The sequence below is a fragment of the Protopterus annectens genome, chromosome 15.part0 (genome assembly GCF_019279795.1).
Source record: "Protopterus annectens isolate FY-2018-M chromosome 15.part0, PAN1.0, whole genome shotgun sequence".
Classification (NCBI taxonomy): Eukaryota; Metazoa; Chordata; order Ceratodontiformes; family Protopteridae; genus Protopterus; species Protopterus annectens.
Genome location: NC_056749.1, coordinates 259,575,237 through 259,594,766, shown reverse-complemented (window position 1 = coordinate 259,594,766; position 19,530 = coordinate 259,575,237). Strand labels below are relative to the sequence as shown.

Below are 19,530 nucleotides of genomic sequence, written 5' to 3'. Positions count from 1 at the left end.
GGGTCCAGTTTTCCATTCGTGGGGATCCATGAGGTTTCTGCTTAGTCTGCCAGAGTATTTGTTTTTCCTGGCAGGAACTGTGCTTGCAGGTGAACTTGAAAAGCCAATGCTGTGTCCCATAAGGTCAATGCTTGTCTGCAGAGGGGGTAGGAATGTGTACCTCCCTGCTTGTTTATGTACCACATGACTGTAGTGTTGTCTGTCTTTATCAGTAACTGTCCTGGATGAAGCAGGTCCTTGAAAGCTGTCAGGGCATTTTGAGCAGCTAGCATCTCTTTTTGATTGATAAGGATGCATCTGGTTTGCAGGCCATATGCCCTGAATATATTTTCCTGCCATATGGGCCCCCCAGGCATAATCTGATGCATCCGTTGTCAATATCTGGCTGTGGGTAAACTGAATGGCAGACCCTTGTTGTGGTGACAGGCTTCTGCCCACCATCGAAACTCCTGCTGCAGGCAGGGAATGAGTGCAATGACTGCCTCCAGGCTGTGGCAATGCTGAGTCCAAACACTTTTTAGATACCATTGTAGTTTCTTCATATGCAGTCTGGCATATGGAATTAGTAGAATGCAGGATGCCATGAATCCCAAGGCCTGCAGGATTTTCCTTGCAGATAAGTGGGTTTTTGTTGCCAATTTTTTGAAGTAAGTAGTCAGTTGTTTTTGTTCGCCTGGCGTGGGATAAGCCATCTGGGCAGTTGTATTTAAGCTTGCACCCAGGAATATTATCTCCTGAGAGGGCACTAGTTTTGATTTATTTTCGTTTACTGTGTACCCTAGGCCAATTAGTAATCTTTTACAAACGCCAGATGCTTTAGAAGAATATCTTTGTTCTTTGCTTGAATAAGGCAGTCGTCCAAGTAGGGATATATTTGAATTCCTTTTTGTCTGCAAAACGCAATTACTGGTGCCAAGCATTTTGTGAAGACCCTGGGCACAGTAGATAAGCCAAAGGGCAGTGCAGAGAATTGGTAATGCATTGAGCCAGCTATGAATCTGAGGTATCTTCTACAAAATTGTCTGATTGGGATATGCAGGTATGCCTCATTTAGGTCCAAAGTTACGAGCCAAGCCTTCTTGCCCAGCATGGGCAGTAGCTGCTGTAGAGTCAACATCTTGAATTTTGGAACTTCCAGAAACATATTTAGTATAGACAGGTCCAGTATTGGTCTGCAGGTTTTGTCCTTTCTGGTTACTAGGGAAAAGTTTGGAGTAAAATCATTGGCCCTGCTCTTGTTGTGGTACTTGCTGTACGGCCCTCATGTCCATGAGGGCTGTAATTTGTTTTTGTGCTTCTGCCCATTGATTGTGTGGCAGGTCTGGCATACCTTTTGACCTTGGTAGAGTGTGAAAATGGAACCTGTACCCTTGGGACACTAAGTTTGTCTTGGGTAACCATTTGCCAATTTGATGAAAAAAGTGCTAGTTTTCCCCCTAAGGGGGCTGTCAAAAGAAAAGTGCTTAGATCTGGTAGAGGAAAGTCATTGGGACTGTTTCCTGTAAGGCTGTGATTTGTTTTCTCCGCTTCTGGAGGTAGGAGCACCCCATTGTTTAGGCCTGTATGAGCCTTGGGGCAGAGATCTGCCTCTGGGGCACCTGTATCTGCCTCTGAGTCCGTCTGACACTGGAAAGGACCAATTTTTAGAAGGCCAGTTCCTGCTAAACCTGGGTGGTTGTACCTGTAAGAAATCCTTGACTGTCTGCATGGAGTTTGCTTTATCCTCCATTTTTTTCAACACCTCTTCTGCTTTAGTACCAAACAAACTAAGTATCATGCTGTAATGGCGCATCTAATAATTTTGCTTTAACATTATCAGGCAGATTCTGTTCCTTTAACCAAGCATGCCTTCTAATAACAGAACCTGTAACAGCGGCCCTGCAAGAGGCCTCCAGTGAATCATAACCACATTGCAAAGTATGCTTTCCCACTTGCTCAGCTGCATGCAATAAATCCTGCAATTCCTTGTTCACTGAACGTTCAGCATTTGTCAACAATTTCTGTTTAAGCAGTGATATTAAATATTGCTGATATTTAAGCATATGAAACTGACAATTTAAAGCCCTTACAGCCAGGGTAGCAGAAGTGTAGACGTTTTGCCCTAGAATCCCTATCAGAGGGGACAGGTTTTTTTGCAGTGCAAGTTTTAACCCCTTTGGGACCCTGAGATATAGTTTCTGGGTCAGCAGTGGGGTTTTTATATAGGAATTTATGAGAATCCGGGACCCTGTAGTATCTGTCTGGCTTAGCAGGTGCAGGGGGTAGAGAGTCAGGGGACAGGCCGGACTGAAAATACATCTACTATGTCTAGAGCAGGTGGAATAGCAAGGGGACTCTGTTGAGGAAGAAGCAGGAAGTCTCTGAGCCTTTTCTTAGATTCAGAATAATCTTGGCTCTCCCAGTGGAAATGCTCCCTCGTAGTATGCAGGGTTTCCCCAAATTAATAATCCTCAGGAGGAGAGGCTTAAGGAATGGATTCTTCAGCATCAGAATCCTCATAGGGAAGCATGGAGTAATCCTGTTCAGAAGAGGAATCAGAGGAGATAGAAACCTGATCACAATAATCATACTCTGTCTCTTGCCTAGGCCTCTTATCAGGAGGGGGATGGGAGCCCCTGATCAAAGTAATTAGATTTTCGGCCATTTTGATCATCTGTTTTTTAGGCATGGAAGTCTGAGTAGGAGAATGCTGTACTTGTTTCCGTGTCTTTAGAGCTGCTTTAGTCTTTGAAGCTGAAGATGGCTTAATATATAGTTGTGTAGGTCTGAGGATACCCTCAGAAGCCGATGCCTGCTCAGCGGTTCCGGACCCATCTGAGGGAATGATTTCAGTGTGTCCAATACCTTGAGTATCCAGAGGTCCAGTCAGCTCCATGTGGGAGTCGGAAGCGGCCTGTGGCTCTGAGGTAGCGGGCGCCAGGGCCTACGAAAGCGCCACACTGAGAACCGGTGACTGGCCTAGCAGAGGCCTTGTTGTCGGTTTTGGACCTCGGATGCCTATCCTTTTCCTTGTCCTTGCGTTTTTTGTAAACTCCAGTTGTCGGCTGGTCTGACGGCATTATATAATTAAATCTTCTGCCAAAGTAATGAAATGCAAAATCGAACAGACGCTTAATAGTGTGTTGGTTAAATGTAGCACAAAACCGACAGCTAGCAACGTTGTGATCAGGACCTAGGCAAGGAATACAGTAAGAGTGAAAATCCTTATGAGGTATTTGCTTCCCACAAGAAATACAATTAACTTTTTCTGACATCGGTCTGGAGCAAGAAAAAAAGTTTCCCCAATGGGGTACTTAGCTTTAATGAAGACTTCGGGTCTGAAATTCGGATTTGAAAATCTCAGGAGTCGGCCGACCGGCACTTCCGAACTGCTTTTGCTTCGGGCACCGCGCGGCAAGAAAGACTTAAGAAAATGGCGTCGGCTGCATCTTTTATACCCCTGGGGCACTGACGTCAGGGAAGAGGTGACAACAACCGACATCAGACCTAGACTTTGGAATTCTGGCTGACTGAGGGTAGCCTGCCAGTAGGATAACCTAAGAGTAATGATTGCAACAGTGAAACTCGATGAACATCATGACAGTAGGGAAAGTACACTGAGCTGCTTAGCATGTCACCAAGCACTGCCCAAATTACAGTCAGACTCACAACACTATCCCAAGTCAACTATGGGGAATTACACATGCATTTGCAAATATAGCAGGCACTTCAGGGATGTAACAGTACTGAAAAACAGTCACCGGTGTGAGCCTGCATACCCACAACCAACTTCGACACAGTCACAGTAACATATTGTTAAGTCAGATAAACAGTACAGTATAATGACTGTGTGAACATAAATATAATGTTTGACACTCACACAGTACCCCTACATATACTGTCCCAAGTCGCACAGTGTAGTCTGACTCCTGCTGTGGTATGGAACATGTCTCACAGTCTGCCCCTACAAACATATACAGCTGACAGACCACAAGAAAAGTACAGTTGTGTACACTTACCATAAATGTAGATGTACGAATGTATTAACTTGTTGCAGTCATCACATTTGGGGTTATCTGCTTGCAGTAGCCCTCAGTCGGCCTGATTAACAGCCAATGCCAATACATCAGTTGTTCTTGCCCCAGATGTCAGGTGCCCCCATAATGGGAAGCAATTAAATGTATAAGGTTACACCTCCAACAAAAAAGAAAATGCACCAAAAAGCTTTAAACATAGTAAGCAAGAACAGATGTATAGCCAATAGAAGGCAGGGGGTTGGAGGGAGGGTAACTAGGACTGCGACAGTGAATAAACTAACATCTACATTTATGGTAAGAGTACACAACTGTACTATGTTCTTCACGTTTCACTGTTGCTGTCATCACATTTGGGTAGATTCCCAAAGCTAAGGCTGGGAGGAGGAAATTAGATAGCATTAGGACCAGCTACAAGGCCCTGCAAGACTGCAGTGGCAAAGCCAGCTCTGGATTTAGAGAAAAATGGCAAATGGTAATGCTTGGTGAAGGTATGTACAGAACTCCAGGTAGCAGCTTCTAGGATGTCCCTGGTAAGGGACACCTCTGAGTAAGGCTGCACAGGTACATGCAGCCCTGGTTGAATGTGGTCTAATCCCCTATGGGGTAGGTTTTCCATGGTGCTTATAGCAGAAATGAATGCAATGGCCTATCCATTTAGAAATGGTTCGTTTGAAATCGCCTTCTCCTCTGTCCCTGCAGCAAATGCAACCAACAGTTCAGATTTCCTGAGAGGTTTAGTCCTGTCCAAATAAAATCCAAGTTGTCTGTGCATGTCTAAGGAGTGCAATATTCGCTCCCCTTTGTTCTGTGGATTAGAAAAGAAGGTTGGCAAATGAATTGACTGATGAAGGGCCATACTGGATACCACCTTGGGCATGGAGGGACTGGTCCTGAGGGACACCATATCCACATGAAAAATGATAGAAGGGCTCCATTGCCATGAGAGCCTGTAATTCAGACACCCTTCTTACTAAAGTGATGGCTAAAAGGAAGGCTGTTTTCCAAGAAAGGAATTTCAACTCTACCACCTGTTGAGCCAGCTGCAAATATAGAGTGAGTTTTTCCAATACAAAGTTAACGTCCCAAGCTGGAGTAGGGGCTCTCCTGGGTGGTTTTAAGTTCTTGGCCCCTCTGAGGAACTACTTCAGCAGTGGATGAGAGAAGAGAGGGGTGGTTCTGTGCTGTAATGAGCTGAAAAGGCAGAGGCATGAATTTTGATGGAGGAAAAGGGAAGGCCCTTGTGCAGAACCTCAGTTAAATATTGAAGAATCTGAGGTAAATTGGGCATTGCTGTGCCCATTCCCTGAGCTTGGTTCCAGGAAAGTACAGTTGTGTACACTTACCATAAATGTAGATGTTAGAGTGTATTCACTGCTGCAGTCATTACATTTGGGTAAGCTGCTGGCAGGTTGCCCTCAGTCAGCCTGAATTCCAAAGTCTTGGGTCTTGCATCAGTTGCTGTCTTCTCTTCAACGACGTCAGGTCGTCAGGGGTATAAAACATGCAGCAGACACCATTTTCTTTAGTTTTTCTTGCCCCCGATGTCAGGTGCCCCCCAAAAGGTAGCAAAATTATATAAATATACATGCATCAATATAAACTTTACCTTCATCTACAAGGAAATACACTACATAGGTTGTAGAATATAGAGAAGGAAAGAAACTTCAGAATGACAGGGGGATGGGCAGGAGGGTAACCTGGACTGCAACAGTGAATACACTCGAACATCTACATTTATGTTAAGTGTACACAACTGTACTATGTTCTTCGTGTTTCACTGTTGCAGTCATTTCATTTGGGTGGAATCCCAAAGCTATGGTTGGGAGGCTGGGGCTAAACAGCATTAGGTGCGGCTATAAGGCCCTACAGCACTGCAGTGGCAAAGCCTGCCCTGCACTTAGAGAAGAGAGGCAAATGGTAATGGTTTCTAAACGTGTGAACAGAACTCCAAGTAGCAGCCTCTAGAATGTCTTTCCTTGGTACTCCTCTGAGAAAGGCTGCTGAAGTAGCTGCAGCTCTGGTGGAATGAAACCCAATGCCCTTGGGCACAGCTTTACCATGGTGTAAGTAGCAGAAACAGATGCAGTGGCTTATCCACTTTGAAATTGTCTGCTTTGAAATAGCCTTTCCTTCTGATCCTGCAGCATATGACACTAGTAATTGCTCAGTTTTTCTTACAGCTTTTGTCCTGCTCAAGTAGAATCTTAGCTGTGTACGTCCAAGGAGTGCAGAATTCTCTCCTCCTTGTTCTGCGGATTTGGATAAAAAGTTGGCAGATGAATTGATTGGCTAAGAGCCACACTGGAAACCACCTTAGGCATAAAAGTAGGATTTGTCCTCAGACACACCCTGTCTGGGTAAAATATCATAAAAGGCTCTACAACCATGAAGGCCTGTAGCTCTGAAAAACTCTTTTTGCTGAAATAATTGCTAGTAGCAGAACTGTTTTCCATAAGAACTTTAGATCAGTGATAGCAGCTGGTTCAAATGGAGGCAAGGTGAGCTTTTCAAACACATAATTAAGGTCCCATGCAGGTAATGATGATCTTCTAGGAGGCCTTAAATTTGTGGCTCCTCTAAGATACTGTTTTAGTAAAGGATGAGAAAAGATTGGTGGCTCTGTACTGTAATGAGTCAAAATGGCAGAGACATGGATCTTGACTGATGAGAAAGATAGGCCTTTGTCAAGCATCTCAGTTAAGTATTGTAATATCTGAGGAATATTTGGCTCTGCTGTATCAGTTTCTTGTGCTAGACTCCAAGCACAGAATCTCTTTCACTTGTCAGCATAAGATTTTCTAGTACTAGGCCCTCTGGCTTCCAAAATGACATCCATCACAGCTTTACTGACAGGTGTTGTTTGTATGACTACATGATTAGCCATGATGCCAGGTTCAGAGTCTGTAGTTGAATGTGCAGGATCTGATTGTTTTGCTGGGACAGTAGTTGCGGTCTTTGAGGCAAGGTCCAAGCAGGGTATTGAGCCATGTTCCTTAGGATTGGGTACCAGTATTGGCGGGGCCAGTCCGGGACAATTAATATCTTTGGCTTGTCTTGTCTGACTTTTAAGAGGACCTTGGGTAGAAGAGGCACAGTAGGAAAGGCTTAAACTGATAGGTTTTTCCATGCTTGTCTGTGATAAGTCCTTGTGCAGAATCTCTTCAACTGATAATTTTGAGGAGAAGCAAATAGATCTAGGTCTGGGCTCCCCCATTTCTCTGTTATGCTGAAGACTTGTGGATTTAGTTTCCACTCGTGAGGATCCATAAGGTTTCTGCTCAAATCGTCTGCCAGAGTGTTTTGTTTTCCTGGCAGGAATTGAGCTTGAAGATGTATTTGGTAAGTCAAAGCTGTGCCCCACAGTGCCATGGTTAGTCTGCAAATGGGGTACGAGTGTGTGCCCCCTTGCTTGTTTATATACCACATGACTGTGGTGTTGTCCATCTTTAAAAGTAGTTGTCCTAGATGAAGTAAGTCCTTGAAGGCTGTTATGGCATTTTGAACAGCTAGCATCTCTTTCTGGTTGATATGAAGATGCTTTTGGTTTGGTGTCCATAAGCCCTGAATGCATCTTCCTGCCATGTGGGCCCCCCCCAGGCATAATCTGATGCGTCTGTTATTAAGGTATGGCTGACAGGGGGTAGTGAAGGGCAGCAGTCCCATGTTTTGGTGACATGCCTTTGCCCACCATATAAACTCCTGTTGCAGGCAGGGAATAAGAGGAATAATTATTTCCAAACTGTGTGAATGTTGACTCCATAAACTTTTTAGGTACCATTGAAGTTTCCTCATATGCAGTCTTGCATATGGAATTAGTAAGATGCAGGATGCCATGAAGCCCAGAGCCTGCAGAATTTGTCTTGCAGAAGACTGGGTTTTTATTGCTATCAGTTTGAATTAAGCAGTCAGTTGCCTTTGCTTGTCTGGAGTGAGGTAAGCCATCTGGGCAGTTGTATCCAAGCTTGCACCCAGGAATGTTATATTTTGAGAGGGTACCAGCTGCGATTTATTTTCATTTATTGTGTACCCTAGGCATGTTAGAAGCCTTTTCACAAACGCCAGGTGTTGAAGAAGAGTGTCCTTGTTCTCTGCTTGAACGAGACAGTCATCCAAGTAAGGATATATTTGTATACTGAGGTCTGCAAAATGCAATTACTGGTGCCAGGCACTTTGTAAAGACCCTGGGCACAGTAGATAAGCCAAAGTGCAGCGCAGAAAATTGGTAATGCATTAAGCCAGCCTTGAATCTGAAGTATCTTCTGCACGATTGCCTTATTGGGACATGCAGGTATGCCTCTTTTAGGTCTAAAGTCACCAGCCAAGCATTCTTGCCCAGCATGGGCAGAAGCTGCTGCTAAGTCAGCATTTTGAAATTTGGAATGTCCAGGTATGTGTTCAGAATCAATAAATCCAGTACTGGCTGCCAGGCCTTGACCTTTCTGGGTACCAAGAACAGTCTTGAGTAAAAACCTTGTCCTTTTTCCTATTCTGGTACTGTCTGAATGGCCCCCATATCCATGAGGGACATTACCTGTTTCTGTGCCTCTGCCCCTTGATTTTTTGGCAGATCTGGCCAACCATTTGCCATTGGCAGTGTGTGGAAATGGAATCTGTATCCCTGTGATACAATGTTTAGTACCCACTTGTCCTGGGTTATTAACTGCCAATTTTGAGCAAAAAGTGCTAATTTTCCCCCTATGGGTGCTGCCAAAATTAGAAGTTATGTACCTACCATAACGTTCCATGTTAGTTGTCTTTCTTCTCGCCTTCTTTCTTGCTGGATGGGTTTGGAGCCGATCCTCGGCTCCGACTCGGCCACTCTAAAAGCTCGAGAGCTAGTTCCACCGGCTCGAGGCTCCCCTATATCCCACAATGCTAGGCGGTAACTCCTCAGATCTCATTTGAAAACTAAGGCCAGCAATAAAATTCCATAAGGAACAAAGAAAAAACTCTTCTAGGTCTGTCCTGGCTAGGGGGAAGGAGGGTGGGACGCAAGAAAGAAGGCGAGAAGAAGACAACTAACATGGAACGTTATGGTAGGTACATAACTTCTAAATGTTAAGTTGTCAATCTCGCCTTCATTCTTGCTGGATGGGACCGCGTCCCGGGTGGCCTATCGGAACAGACTCTTGAGTACAGTGGAACCAAAGTTGGCTCGGTCTCTAGAGGCCAAGTCCAACTTATAATGAGAAATGAAGGTATGGGGAGAAGCCCAAGTAGCTGCAGAACAAATTGAATCAATAGGCAGCCTATCTTGGAAAGCTATAGAAGTGGCTAAAGCTCTAGTTGAATGAGCCCTGGGTTTGGATGGCAACTGTTGATGTCTTATCTCATACACTAGGGTAATCAACGAAGTAAGCCATCTAGAGAGAGAGACTTTAGAAACTGGAAGGCCCATTCTACCTTCTGCATAAGAAACAAACAGTTGGTCAGATTTCCTGAATTGTTTGGTCCTGTCTAAATAGTACCCAAGTTGGCGATGAATATCTAAACAGTGTAACTTTTGTTCTGACCTATTAGAATAATTTGGGAAGAAAACAGGAAGCTCAATGGTTTGATTCAAATTTGCCAATGAAGCTACTTTGGGCAAAAAGGACAGGTTAGTACGCAAGGACACCCTGTCTTTATGAAATACCACATAAAGGGGTCGACTACACAGAGCATGGAGTTCAGAGACTCTTCTAGCTGAGGTGATAGCTACTAAAAAGAATGTCTTCCAAGAAAGTAACTTTATAGAACATGAAGCCGCAGGTTCAAAGGGGGACAGAATTAAGGATGCCAGAACCAAGTTGAGATCCCATTGAGGAGGAGGATCTCTGATGGGTGGTTTGAGTAGAAAAACTCCTTTTAAAAAGGCCTTGCAGAGTTTGTGAGACATAATAGAGGACTCAGACTCCAATATGAAAGTTCAAAATTGCAGCCAATTGAACTCTAATGGTAGATGGGGATGAACCTGAATGGAAAAGTTCGGCTAGAAAGTCTAGAATTGTTTGAATAGAAGCAGTGAAAGGATCTATATTCTTTGACTGCACCCAATAGGAAAAACGTTTCCACTTGCTATGATAAATCTTCCGAGTGGAAGATTTATGAGAGGCTATCAAGATATCTCTGAGTGAGATATCAAAGGAAGCCTGGCTAAGGTCGGAATTGGAGGAACCACACTGTGAGGTTCAGAGAGGGAAGGGAGTGGTGCAACTGACCCGACTGATGGGTCAAGAGGTCTGGAACTGGGTCCAGATGCCAAGGTTGTTCCAACAGATAACTGTGGAGAAAGGGGAAGCAAACTTGTCGAGGCCAGTAAGGGGCAATGAGGATCATAGAAGCTTCCTGAGCGATGGCTTTCTGTATCAGCTGGGACATCAGTGGGAAGGGAGGAAAGGCATACAGAAGTCCCTGGGGCCAAACGTGTACTTGAGCGTCTCTGCTGGGGTGGCCTGGTTGGGGAAAGAGGGTGAAAAAATCGTCGCACTTGCTGTTTTGGGGAGTAGCGAAAAGGTCGCAGCAAGGCCTGCCCCACTTTCGAAAAACTTTCTCCAACACTGAATTGTTCAGAGACCACTCGTGAGGCATGAGAATTAGCTCTGCTCAATTTGTCTGCAATCACATTGGACCTCCCGGGGATGTGCGTTGCTAACAGAAATCGCTGAGAAGAAATCGCCCATTGCCACAGTCTGAGTGCCTCTTGACATAGGGGGTAAGATCTGGTTCCGCCTTGTTTGTTGATGTACCACACTACAGACATGTCTGTTTGAATTGCTATAGTTCCCTTGGGAAGAGAGTCTTGTAGGGCTTGCAACGCTAGAAGCACTGCTCTCATCTCTAGGACGTTCATGTGCAAGTGGCACTCGAATGGTTGCCACATGCCCTGGACTGTCCTGCCCTGGAAATGCCCCCCCCCACCCGATCAGGGAGGCGTCTGTTGTCACTGTAGCAACCGGAGGGGGAGGGACGAAAGGTCTCCCTAGGAGGAGCTGAGGAGATGTGATCCACCAAGAGAGAGGACTCTTGCACGATTGAGTTATCCGAATAGGATGGGACATTGGGAGACTTTGGTAAGACCATTATGTGAAGAGCATCCATTGTAAAATCCTCATATGGAAGCGAGCTAATGGCAGGAGAGGGATGGCCGCCGCCATAATCCCCAAGACTTTCAGGATCAGTCTGGCTTTGACCTTGTTGCTCTGCAAGAGAAGAAAGACCTGTTTGTGTATGTCTGCTATCCTCTGCTCTGAGTCTGGCTGACATCTTGACTGTCTAGATTTGCACCTATGAAGGTAATAACATGACAAGGCGACAAGACAGACTTTTCGTAGTTTATTGAAATGCCTAGCGCCTGACATGTGCGAAAGGTGTAGTCTCTGGCGAGGAGTAAAAGATGCTTGGTGGGGGCTGTAAGGAGCCAGTCGTCTAAATAAGGAAACACCTGGAATCCTTGTCGTCTCAGATGAGAGGCTACCACTGCCATGCATTTGGTACACAATCGGGGGGCTGTAGTGAGACCAAAGGGCAGGGCTCTGAATTGAAAATGACTGGTTCCCAGCCTGAAGCGGAGAAACCTCCTGGAGCGTCGACTCATCTTGATGTGATAGTACGCATCCTGGAGATCTATTGAGCACATCCAGTTGTCCCGCCCCAAAAGGGGAAGAATGGACTGCAGCGTGACCATCCGGAACTTTTTCTTGACAAACTTGTTCAAGTTGCTGAGATCCAAAATGGGTCTCCAGTCCCCTGTTTTCTTTGGAACCAAAAAGAATTTGGAGTAGATTCCGGATCCTACTTGGTCTGCTGGAACTGGTTGAATGGCTCTTTTTGCGAGCAGCTTTGAAATTTCTAATGCTGCTTGCTCCCTTTGACTGGGTGGAACGTCTGGAAGGGATTTTTTGGATTGCTTCGGAATGAAAAGGAAAGGGATTCTGTAGCCTTCAGAAATGATAGACTGTACCCACTTGTCTTGAGTTAGGGATAGCCAGGCTTTTGGGTACAGTGACAACCTTCCCCCGACTGCCTCCGAAGGTGGACAGTCGGGCAACACCTCAGGGATGCTGAAAGGGCTGGTCGGAAAAGGATTCTCGACTGCCCTGATTCTGCGGGCCCCCTCTGCCTCTGGGACGGGGTCTACTATTGTTGTTCCTCCCTCTGCCTCTAAAGGGGAATCGACTCTGTGCGTCAGGCAAGTCTCCTTGAGATTGTTTACGGAACCACATCTTTCCCCCCTTCTGACCTTTGGGGTAAGGTCTAGAAGGAGTAGAAAAATGGACTCAGACGGCAGAAAGAGTCTTGCCATCAGTCTCGCACCTAGTCAGGGTTTCCTTCACTTGAGGACCAAAGGGGGATGATCCATCAAAGGGGGAATTAGTGAAGGACGCCTTAAAAGGGTCCGCAAAGTTACAAAGCCGCATCCAGGCGTGCCTACGCAAGGCTACACCTGTACCTGCCGCTCTACTTGTCCCATCCTCCGCATATGAAAGGAGGCGCATGGAAGAGTTGGTTATAGAATTAAGGGTAGCCAGCTGAGGGTTCATCCTATCCTGAAAACCCGCAGCTGTTGGGTCCTTCAACATTTCACTTGCTTCCTTGAGTAAGTCCCTCTGAAGTAGAGTAAAATGACACAGGTAATTCAGCGATCTCATAGTAAAGGTCGCTGACGAGAACATCCGCTTCCCGTACCTGTCCATCAACCTAGACTCCTTGTTAGGAAGATGAACAGGCACCGAAGGATCAGCTAACTCCTTCTTGGTAGCCGCAGCCACCACCCACAGCATCAACAGAGACGCCTTTGGTCAGAAATTCTTTGTCCTTGGGGGCAGTGATGAACTTTGATGGTCTCCTGGGGGTGGGTTCCACTGAGTCAGGAGCCGCCCAAGCCTTCTTTGCCACCACTTGCATAAGGGGGTCAAAGGGAGGGGACACCCAGGAGGTGGAAGGGCGAGAGCCAAACGCCTCAAGATACACTGATTCATCCTCTGAAGGGTTGAGGGCTGGCCAATTCCCCCTCTGTTTTAAGATTTAAAGGATGTCTGCAAAAGAGACATCTTCAGAGGGGGAACAAGGGGAACCTTCAGAATCCTCTAAATCAGTGTCAGAGGTGACAGACTCAGGGGAGTCAATGTGCTTCCTCTTGCACTGCCTCTTCCTAGGGGGCTCTCCTACAGGGTCAGGAGATGCCTCGGAAGAGGAGGAGATCCCCACAGGGGAAACTTGAGGAGCGGGCTCTCTACGGTTGGGGATGAGAGAGTGAGTCGAAATCACCGGAGGCACCATAGGGGGAGGGGCAGAAAGAACAGACTGTGGAGTAGAACCTGGTTCTAACACGCTCCTCATGACCTCGAAGGCACCCCTGTCAGGCAGAGCCGGAGGTCTCTGTTCCGAAAAACTGGAAACCTCCCCCGGCACCGACAGTGATGGCTCCGAGGCCGATGTTGGAGCCGAACTCACCAGCGCCGAAGCACCGAGAGGGAGAGTGGGGTCAGACAAGGGTCCGATGCCACTCGCCCCCTCGGAGCCGACGAGGGAAGTCCAGCGCTGAGATTCTTCCAAGGAAGACATCGGAGCAGACGACGGAACCGAAGACAAAGGTATCGGTTCCGACGCCACCACAGTCTCGGGTCCGAGCCACCCCGGCTCCGAACTCAAGAGTCAGAGGAGGAATATTTTGAATGGTAGGAGTAGGTCTCGACTGTTGAGTCGGACTTTGAAGCATCTGGGCTAATGCCTCGGACTTAAGAAGTCGACTCACTACTCTGAAGGTCATGGTCCGATAACCTGGAAGACCTAGAAGAGTGGGATCTATGGCTCCATTCAGAAAGCAAGGGTGATGCTGGAGCCGAATGAACGGAGCCAATAGATGGAGATCGGGACCTCTTTCTAGATGTCGGTTCCGACAAAATAATCGGAGCCGAAAGAGTAATGTCTTGGAGCCGAGGATACCTTAGGGGCTTGTATTCGAGATTCATCGGCTCCGGCCGGAGCCGATGTTCGAATAGCTTTAGAGCCTCCAGAAGACGGCTCAGAGGCTGGAGCCGAAGGTCTAGAAGGCTTAGAGGGTTTCCCCGATGACTGAGTCGAGGGACCCTCAGGCTTAAGTAAGCCCCTTAAAATAAGTTTATTTTTTCGCTCCTGCAGGACTCTAGGGCTGAAGCCATGACAAACAGCACATGAGTCCTGCAGGTGCAAAGGTCCCAGGCAGTACACACAAGAAGTGTGACCGTCTGTCAGAGACATCTTCTGACAGCACGAGTCACACTTGTAAAGCCTGAGACCTTTGATTCCTTAGACATATCTAAGGGGAAAGTGTAACCACACAAGCACACACACACACCGATTACACTTAGGAGTAATTTTAAACTAATTTAAACAAATTATAGTAACTATAAATAAAACTCCCTATAAAACACAGTCACTCATTATAGGAAGGGAGGGACTGGGCCTAGGGCCCGAGGGAAAAAACTAGAGATTTGTGGAAAAAAAGGGGGGGGGTAAGTTAACGGGAATGGGATAAACTATTTTAAAACTAACTATTTATAAGAAAACTAACTTTAAAGGGGAAAAAAGGCTAAGAAACTAGTTCTTTACCAATAAACTAACCTGAGCCGGTAGGAACACACCTCGATCGCTGTAGCGGCAAACGAGATCTGAGGAGTTACCGCCTAGCATTGTGGGATATAGGGGAGCCTCAAGCCGGTGGAACTAGCTCTCGAGCTTTTAGAGTGGCCGAGTCGGAGCCGAGGATCGGCTCCGAACCCGTCCAGCAAGAATGAAGGCGAGATTGACAACTTAACATAAGTGCTTGGTGTAGGCAGAGGGAAATCATTGGGATTGCTTTCTGTAGGTTTGCGCTTTATCTCCTCCAGATTTGGAGGTGGAAGCGCCCCATTGCTTTGACCTGTATGAATCTTGTGCCTGGTATCTGGAACCCTTAGGGCGTCTGGATTTGCCCCTTTGAGCTCTGACACAGTAAAGGACCAATTGTTTGTAGGCCAGTGTCTACTGAATCTGGGTGGCTGCACTTGTAAGAAGTCTTTAACAGTTTGCATAGACTTAGCTTTGTCTTCCATTTTCTTTAAAACCTCTTCTGCCTTAATACCAAGCAGAGAATCATTCTGTAAAGGTGCATCTAGGAATTTAGCCTCAACATAATCAGGCAAATTTTATTTCTTTAACTAGGCATGCCTCCTAATCACAGATCCAGTAACTGCTGCCCTGCACGAGGTCTCTAAGGAATCAAAACCAAATTGCAAAGCATGCTTTCCAACTTCTTCAGCTGCATGCAATAATTCCTGCAATTCTTTATTTTCTGCACATTCTGAAATCAACATAATTTTCTGTTTCAGCAACCCCATAACATGTTGTTGGTACTTAAGCATATGAAACTGACAGTTTAAGGCCCGATTGCCAAGGTTGCAGATGTATAAACCTTCCCCCCCCATCTGTCTAGTGCCCTTAAATCCCTGTCAGAGGGGGTAGGATTTTTTGCTGTTGAGGCCTCAACTCCCTTTGGACCCTGTGAAATAGTTTCAGGGTCAGCAGCAGGGTTTCTAAATAAAAATTTATGTGAGTCAGGGACCCTGTAATATCTGTCAGGCTTACTGGGAGCTGGAGGTAAGGAGTCAAGGGTCAAACTTAACTCCGAAAACACATACACAATGTCTAAAACAGGGGGAATGGCTAAAGGCTTGTGCTGAGGGAGAAGGAAATCCCTGAGCCTCTTTTTTGATTCTGAGAAGTCTTGACCATTAATTGATCTGGAAGGATGTGGTGCTTGAAGGCTGTCAGAGCATTCTGTACAGCTAACATTTCTTTCTGACTGATGTGCAGGTGCATTTGACTTGGGTTCCATTTGCCCTGAATGCACTTCCCTACCAAGTGAGCCTCCCATGCATAGTCTGATGCGTCTGTTAGGGTTTGGGCGGCAATGGGTAGAGTGAATGGCAGTCTCTTGTTTTGGTAACAAGCGTCTGCCCACCAAAGGAACTCTATCTGTAGACAAGGAATGATTGGAATCATTGCTTCTAGAGCCTGAGAATGTTGAAACCATAGGCTTTTTAGATACCATTGTAGTTTCCTCATATGCAGTCTTGCATATGGAATTAGTAGAATGCAGGAGGCCATGAATCCCAGCGCTTGCAGTATTTTCCTTGCAGTCTTTGTGGCCAGTAGTTTGAAGTAGGCTGTCGAATGAACTTGTTTTTATGGCATGAGAAAAGACATCTGGGAAGTTGTGTTCAAGCTTGCTCCCAGGAAAACACTTTGTTGGCAGGGTACAAGATGCGATTTCTTTTCAATTATGGTGTATCCCAGAGAAGTTAGCAGTTTCTGTAAAAAAACACCAAATGATTCAATAGTATGTCCTGGTTTTCTGCCTGAATTAGACAATCTTCCAGGTATGGATATATTTGGATATTTTTTTGCCTGCAAAATGCAATGACTGGAGCTAGGCACTTTGTGAATACCACAGGAGCAGTAGATAAGCCATAGGGCAGTGCAGAGAACTGATAGTGCACGTATCCTGCTTTGAAGCATAGGTATCTTCTACAGGATTCCCTTATTGGGATGTGCAGGTAAGGTTCCTTTAAATCCAGTGTTGCCAACCAGGCATCTTTGCCTAGCATAGGAAGCAGTTGGAAGAGTTAGCATCTTGAATTTTGTAATCACCAAAAATGTGTTTAGGATAGAAAGGTCCAGTATAGGAAACCAGGAATTGTATTTTCTGGGCACCAGGAAAAGTCTTGAGTAGAAGCCTTGTCCCCATTCCTCTTCTGGAACAGGATGAATAGCCCTGATATGCTTAAGAGAGCGAGAATTTGCTTATGAGCCTCTGCCCACTGATTTGGGGGTAGGTCTGTCTAACCGTTTGGGGTTGGTAAGGAGTAAAAGTGGAATCTGTATTCTTGGGAAACTATATTTAAAACCCATTTGTCCTGGGTAATGAGCTCTCAATTTTTTGCCTGCTGGGCAATCTTTCCCCCTAAGGGAAAGTACAGTTTTGTACCTACCATAAATGTAGATGTTCGAAGATCCACATTGCTGCAGTCCTTGCACTTGGGGGTAGTCCGCTGTCCTCGGTCGGCCCGAATATCAAAGTATAAGGCTGACGTCGGTCAAGGCGCATTTGACTGACATCAGGACGTCAGGGTACAAATGCGCATGACCGACGTCATATCCTCAGTCTTTTCTTGCCCCAGATGTCAGAAGACCCTAAAAATAAAGGCCAAAAACCAAAAGACAGCAAACCAACAACCAACCATCCTAGCACTAAAAATATGTACAATATATACAATAGACAAGAAACACCCAATTGACCACCCAACCCACACAACCGCCTCTAACAAAAGAGGGGAAGGAGGGAGGGTAAATTGGACTGCAGCAATGTGGATCTTCGAACATCTACATTTATGGTAGGTACAAAACTGTACTATGTTCTTCATCTCACATTGCTGCAGTCCTTACACTTGGGTAGAATCCCAAAGCAGAGGAAAGGGAGGATGGCCAAATTATAAGGAAGCAGGAGCTGCTAAAATGCCCTGCAAAACAGCAGTGGCAAAACCAGCCCTGGATTTTGAGTAAAGTGGTAGGTGATAATGTCTGGAAAAAGTATGCACTGAACTCCAAGTAGCTGCCTCCAAAATATCCTTAGTTGCCACCCCTCTCAAAAAGCTGTTGAAGTGGCAGTAGCCCTAGTGGAATGAGGCCTAATCCCAGCTGGAACTTCCTTGCCATGATGGGAATAACAGAAAGCAATGCAAAACCCAATCCACTTAGAAATAGTTTGTTTTGACACAGGCTTGCCCTGAGAACTCAAAGCAAAAGAAACAAATAACTGCTGAGACTGCCTGAACCCTTTAGTTCTGTCCAAATAATAACGCAACTGCCTGTGTACATCTAAAGTGTGCAAAATCTTTTCCCCTTTATTTTGGGGATTTGCATAAAAGGTAGGCAAATGAATAGTTTGGTTTAAAGCCACACTAGAAACCACTTTAGGCATAAAGGAAGGATTAGTACGGAAAGATACCCTATCCTTATGGAAAATTAAGAAAGGCTCAACTGCCATAAGGGCCTGCAACTCAGAAACCCTTCTTGCAGAGGTAATAGCCAACAAAAAGCAGTCTTCCATGATAAAAACTTCAATTCAGCAGTAGCTGCAGGCTCAAAAGGTTGTAGAGTGAGTTTCTCCAACACAAAATTGAGATCCCAAGCAGGAGTAGGAGCTTTTCGTGGGGGTCTTATATTCTTTGCCCCTCTAAGAAATTGCTTGAACAAAGGATGAGAAAACAATGGTGGGTCACAATCATAGTGAGCGAAATTGCTGCAGCATGAACCTTAATAGAAGAGAAGGACAAACCTTTGTCCAGTAACTCAGTAAGATATTGAAGAGCCACACTTAAATTAGGCCCAGAAACATCAAAATCCTTTGCTGCACTCCAAAACAAAAATCTCTTCCATTTGTCTGCGTACACTTTCCTTGTACTAGGCCTTCTGGCTTCCAAAATAACATTCAAAACTTGTTGTGGAAGTGGAGGCCCACTATGGTTCAAAACAGAATATGCCAGGCTGTTAGGTGCAGAGAGTGAAGCTTGACATTGAGCAAATGACTGTCCTCCTGAGACAACAGGTGTGGAATCGAAGGCAAAGGCCATGGAGGCTTCCGTACCAGGCTCCTCAGTAATGGGTACCAATGCTGTCGAGGCCAATCTGGTGCTATCAAAATCATCCTTAGCTTGTCTTGTCTGGCCTTTAGTAGTACCTTTGGGAGGAGAGGCAGAGGCGGAAAGGCATACACATGAAGACTGCTCCAATTGAAAGAGCATCCACTTTCCAAGCTGTGGGATGAAACCTTTTTGTGCAAAACTTTGGCAGCTGGTGGTTTAGTGGGGAAGCGAACAGATCTATGTCTGGAGTTCCCCATGACACTGTCAATTTCCGAAATACATGAGGATCCAATTTCCACTCGTGGGGATCCATAATTTGTCTGCTCAACACATCTGCTAAGGAGTTCTGTGCTCCCGGCAGAAACCTTGCCTGAAGATTTAGCTGTAAACTGAGAGCAGTCTCCCACAAAATCATTGCTTGCCTGCATAGAGGATAAGAATGTGTTCCGCCTTGCTTGTTGATGTACCACATGACAGTTGTGTTGTCTGTTAGAATCAACACCTGCCCTGGAAGAAGTAAATCCTTGAAGGCTATTAATGCAAACTGGACTGCTAACATCTCTTTCAAGTTGATATGTAGATGCTGTAGTCTGGCAGGCCACTTGTCTTGTATCCACTTTCCATTCAGATGAGCTCCCCAAGCTTTGTCTGAGGCATCTGTCGTTAGAATCTGACTCGCCTCTGGCCGGGTCACAGAGAGTCCCTTGTTTAGGTGACATTCCTGAGCCCACCACAAAAATTCCTTTTGAATGCAAGGTATTATTTGAATGACAGTGTCCAAATCCTGGCAGTGCTGTGTCCATACATTTTGAGATACCATTGTAGCTTCCTCATATGCAGTTTGGCATTGGGAAGCACCAGAATACAAG

General features: G+C 45.7%; 1 protein-coding gene across 1 annotated transcript in view; it reads right to left on the bottom strand.

Annotated features, from left to right (window-relative positions):
• The window catches only part of LOC122789619, a gene marked incomplete in the record, with an annotated part of 1,015,902 nt that overhangs the window by 382,357 nt on the left and 614,015 nt on the right, over nucleotides 1–19,530 (bottom strand).